Here is a 6000-nt window from a genome sequence, read left to right as displayed (position 1 = left end):
TCTAGCTGTTGTCATTTTGGTAGACATCCTGGTGACAGTGTGTTTTGAAAAAGGAGATGGCAAAGTATAGTGAGGGTCTTTGTAGATGTTTAAAACATATTGTCTCCATGTACAAAGGACTACTTAGGTGATATCATACACAGAGCGAAAAACTTGGTGTCGGGAGGATGATTTGCATCACTGCCAGAGCAGAAGTGAGTATGGATCTGCTGCAAGGAGGGAAAGTAAGGATGATGTACTTGAAAGAAATGCAAAGCATTGAAAATTAAATCCTCCATATCTATTGTGATTAGACAACGTAATGCAGGGATGCAAAGAGGAGGCTGGTACTTTGTAGAGTAGAGAAATGGTGTAGATTTGCAGCTGTCAAGGGCTTTAGAAAAGGATGCTGTGATACCTGCGACATAAGATGGTGAGAACATGAACTTAATCTTTGCTAATTAGTAGCAGCTGCCCCTCCTTTAATGGAAAACTTCCATTAGTAAAGTTTAGGTTACCTTGATAATTACTTTGTCCAGCTTCCCTAAAACAAGTATTCATCCTTTCTCGGCATCAAATTTGTATGTCTGAAAGAAGCAAATACACTTTCCTATGAAATACAACTATTCCTCATTTTTCACACAGATTTGTTTCTTGTTGAAGAAGAAACTGTGTGAAACATGAGAGAAAGCAGAGGTACGAAGAGAAAATAGCCTAAAATGGCTCAGTTTTTCCAGGTAATTTGTGACCAGAATTAAAATCAGCAGCTGTGTTCTGTTAGGAAGAGAATATCTTTTCAGTATACTAAGTTATTAGGACTAATTTGCATTTCTAGAAATGTCATGTGTTTGTCTGAAAACACAATAAAGGTGATGATAAAACATCTGGATGTAAGGGTATGAGATCTGTTACCATAAACCAGGTGATTCATGTTGTGTCACCCTTTGAAATGAAAACTAAGAATTCATTTTTGAGAGTTCGTTCCATCTCACAGTGTCATACGTATTTGTTCTTAGGCATGAGGTATCTACCTAAAGCTTGAACAAGCTACCAGAAATGCAGTGTCCAGTTGTCACCAAGCTTTATTTTTGCAGTCTGTGTCACAAATGTAAATTACTAATAGAATGGGTTAGTCACGTTTTCTTCATTTCTCACATAGACCTTCAGAATTTCCAAGATGGAGCAGATTCAGAAAAGAGTGAGAGCCATCACTAATAAAATTGTTTGCAATATCTTTTACAGAACTTAAATCATGCTATAAACATTTGTGTGCTTTATAAAACAGTCTCAAATTCTGGCTACCATTAATACCTGGGGTGAGTCAACACTCTTCACATCCTTTCAGGTTTTAGATTATATGGAGAAAATAATAGGTGTATACCGTGTAATTGAAATGGCAGCAAGAACACTGATTTGAACTAAAATTCAAAAAAAGTCTAAACTGGGTGGTATAATTATTGGTCTTTGGACTAATAAATGATATTTCTCTGGCTATATAAGGGCTTGCCAGAGCACAGAAGTATGGACTGGAGAAAAAAAGTCAGTCCTTGGAATAAAACGCAAGATAGGCAATGCTGCCAACACAGTGAACTTAAGATTCAGAGGAGAAATTTCCACTTCCTCCAACTTCCTTTTCATATCTGGATTAATGTTGTTAGTAATATTGAACATGGACAAAAATTTACATGAATGAAAGGAAAAACCCCAGGAAATCAAGCAGCTGATAATGACTGCCTAGACAGTAAGGGGCACTTGCTGAAAAGCAAGAACAAATCCACAGTGTCTCAAAACTTCTAACCAAAACAAAAACGTCTCAAAACTGCAACCTATTGAACAGATGGTGTATCCATCTCCTAATCACCTTTTCCAGGTCTCTTCTACACCTTCTGAGCTGTATTCACCTGCTGTGTCTTCTCAGTTTAAAACTCAATCGAATCATTAGGCTTCTGGCTTTGAGCATTGGGGCAGTCTCCTTTCTGGTGTCAAGGACGGTCACTCATTGCCCGTCTGTTCAGGCTGCCGCTATCTCCACACCTCTTGTTGTGTGCAGACAATTTTTCCCGACTCTACATGTTGTTTTTCAGGAGCAGAGAGAATCCTGAGCAGTCATTCCATCAGAAGTAGGATCCGTGCAGAACTTTTATAGCCTGTGATTTTTGGAGAGGTGTGAAACAGCTACTTAATTTCATGACAAAATATATCAAGTCCTTTAATGTTAATGTCTGTAAATTTAGAGAGAAAGAAATAAGCCTACCTAAGGCCTGTAAGCTATATGCTAGGACAAAAAGCTAAAAAATTACCAGAAGTTCTGGAAATGACAAAAAGCCTCCCTCACAAAAAAGATCCAAGTATCTCAATTATATGCTTTACACATTCTCTTTAGCCTTTTGTCTCTTTCACAGTCTGATTTCAATTTATGCAGACTGATTTCAGTGTTAGGACCCATGTTTACTTTACTATAAAGTCCAAGAAATCCAGGAGATCAGCGCTGAAATAATAGATTTTATTTACACGGAGCTGTGGCTGCCAATCAGGTTCCAATAAATAACAAAAAGAACTGGATTTTAGCATAATTTAAGCAAAAACATTCCTGAGCTTTGCCATTTCTGTGTTCTTCCTCTAAAGAACCAAAAAACGATACAGAAATAAGCTGTCAGTTACTTTTTATCTTTTGATAACATATAATATTTTTAAAATCAGGAAAACCTATAACAACAGAATGATATTCATAAATATTTATTTGATTTTTTATGGTATATCTATTTCATATTTATTGAAAATTATAAGTACAAACACATGTAAAAATAAACATTTGTAAATTTTTGTAAATACAAATCTATACATATAGGAGAAAAGTGATCATTTAACTCTTGAAAAGCAGTACTATTTTAAAAGAATGTGTGCTAAGAAATTGTCATTAGAAATACATATGTTTTGCATGAACAGTACAGCAACAGTCAAGCAAAAACCTGTGTGAAACTTTCAGTGCATAAATCTCCTCATGCCTGGAGGCAGTAATAAATTACATTTTTCTTTACATACACATTTTAAAATTGTCAAACATACATTTCATGTACTGGAACCAGAAATAATATCTTCTTGGCTGACTTTTTTTTGATATATTTCATAATTAGGTGTAGAAGTCAAAGATACCTCTTTACACCCAAAGGATACATAATCCCTTTAAGCATATTGGAACAGGTCAAATATCTTTATATACCCTAAATTTTCACTACTGCAAGACAGGTAGTTGCTCCCCTTTGTTACCAATTCAACAAAAAACTTGGAAAACACTTTCGAGTTTTAACTTTCCTGGTTTAGCTGGGCACACATGTCTTTCATGATTTAACTGGAAATTATACTCCTAGAAGACCAAAACTGCATTACTTGTACATTCTCACTCTGTTCCATTCAGGTTTTCTATCTTGTCTTTCATTCAGTCTGGTGCGTGAATAAAAAAGTTCGGTACCACAGGTATTCCGGAGATGCAATATAGCCTCTGTACTGGAGGTTTAATGATTCCCAAAGCAATCTGAATATATGTAAAAAGTATTTATGTATGCAGTGTACATTTTAAAACACCAGTTACTGTAGTTAAATTCTTACATTTGAGTGCACCGTCACTGTCTGGACCAGACCCTTTCCAACCCAACCTTGCTAACTCTGCTTGAGTTGGTTGTTAGTCCATTGTGCACCCTTCTAAAGAGGGGGTTTGTCAGACGTTTGCCCTGTTAACTCAGAGCAAACACTCACGGACAGAGGAAACACTGGGGGAAGCTGGTACAGCCCCTGAGCTAGGTTAGCACCCGAATCTGCACATATGTGCCTTGCTCCACAGTGCCCTGAGCATTCTGTCCCCAAGCTGCTGCAGGATTTAAATTTACCAGAAAGTGCTGGGAAAAGCAATTTCATAAGAAGCCAGATGAGGCAGCGATGAGCTGGGATGATACAACAAAAGAGACTTGCTTCCAGAACTTTATGACCTTCGTTCACTAAACTGATACTTTTCAGTTTTCCTTAGTGTGAACCTCATTTTTTCAACAAACTCTCACTCATTATCACAGTTAAAATTTCTAGATTTATTTTAATTTTTTGAACATTTTTTTCCATTTTAAAGGTGCCACAGTTCAGTCGATTTTCATTAACACTTGAAGAAAATTTATGTTTCAAGCTTACAGCTGAAAGTTTTTTCAGTATGATTTTCATGCAAAATTTAGGGAATAGAAGAACGAAGAAAACATCCAATAGACAACCATTTTCACCTTCAAATCTAGAATATACCTAACATCCACTTTTTTTGTTTTAATTTGGTTTTAGTTTTTCCAAATGCCAAATCTGTGTGCATTTTGGTGAACTTGAAAATAACCCCACAATAATAAAACTGGCATGGCAATTTTTGTTTCCTGTCTTTTGATGGCTATATATGATTTAATAATTAGATAACATGACAACACTAATAAGCTAATTCTGATAGTGAAACAGATTGATTTATATTGCATGCTTTTGTTGAGGAGTTTTGAAATATCTGAAAAATATAAGAAGATACATAATTTTAGTCAATTTAGTCATGAGCTCAGGAAATTCCCTTTAAAACAGAGAGGGCAAATTGTAATATATTTATAATATGTTTTAATATATTAGAATATATAAACATTTATATAGATATAAATAATATACAGTATAATTTAGTACAAACAATAATTTGTAGTAAAACCAGAAAAATGAACCAACAAGGAATGTTACAAATTATCTAGTCCAAGTTTTAGCACCTAGTGCAGGAGAGGAAGAAGAAGCCAAAGTAATTTTTATTTCCTTCACATATGTTTCTAAAATATCTCTATTAGCATTGACTATTTAGGACTACCAACTCTTTCATGCCATCAGTCTAGTGCTATGGTGCACCTCAGTAGGCTATAAAGAATCATAAAATAGCAAAGCCTTCTCCCACGTGAATAGACTGAAGGTTCCTGGGACCAGCTGCCCACATCCATGCTGCTGTATCTGGAGGCATCGGAGCAGGACAGGCAGAATCAGAGCAGGACAGGCATAGACAGCAGTTTGCTGGGTCAGTTAACCCAGTGAAAGGATCCTATGTTAGCTTAGGGACATAGTGAAGGAGAAGGTTAGAGGACTGAAAACCTTTTTTCAGTGCAAAAAGGAGTTTCTCACAGGTTGTCTTTCAAGTCTCCTTCTCAGTAACCTCAGATTCTCTCATGTCTATTCTTTCATGTCTTGCAAACAGCCTGGATCAAACATTTAAAAATCTATATAAATGTCTCATTTCCTTGTGTTGGTTTTTTTTTTTTTTCTCTTGACTGCAGCCTCAGGTAGTGAGATAGTCACTTAACCATCCTCTACCTTTCCTTGACTTTCCTCATTTTTTATGAACTCTATTTTCCTCCTCCATTTTGCACTTCATTGATCCTGTTTTCTGTTGCAGAAAATGGCAGATCAGCCACAGCAGCCACAACATGGAAGCTAGAAACACACCAACAATCTCTTTCATCAAGATACAGTCCTCTGCAGGTAGATACATTTCCCGAGGACTCCCTTGAAGTCCTGTCCAATATTCACTTCTGGCCAAATGTTGTATACGCTTTCCCAGTCTCCAGGTTAAAATGTATCTACTTTTGTTAACTTTTAAGAGATTTGGAATTGCTCAAGTTACATGAACAAACAAAATGTGCATACCACTACATCTGCACATTTCAGTTATACATATCCTGCATGTTTCACCGAGTTGCTTAAATATCGAATAAATTGGACTAGCTCAGGCAGCTGATATTTCCAGCAGACATGCCCTCGTTGCTTTAGTATGCCCAAATTCATTACTACACACCACCTGTTACCTGCAAATTCCCGGTGTACTCTGCTCTCATCCCTTTATACGGCAGGGACCTCTTGTAACTCTCTCCAGCTACTTTTGTTTCATGCCACCCATTTCCTTTCTGTCAAAGGCTGATTCCCACATGATTCCTTCCTCCCATTTTTTTTTTTTTCTGTAGGAAATAAATTACTCAG

Source organism: Falco peregrinus, chromosome 3, assembly GCF_023634155.1.
Source record: "Falco peregrinus isolate bFalPer1 chromosome 3, bFalPer1.pri, whole genome shotgun sequence".
In the NCBI taxonomy this organism is placed as follows: Eukaryota; Metazoa; Chordata; class Aves; order Falconiformes; family Falconidae; genus Falco; species Falco peregrinus.
The sequence above is the reverse complement of the archived record's forward strand: the minus strand, read 5'-3'. Positions refer to the sequence as shown.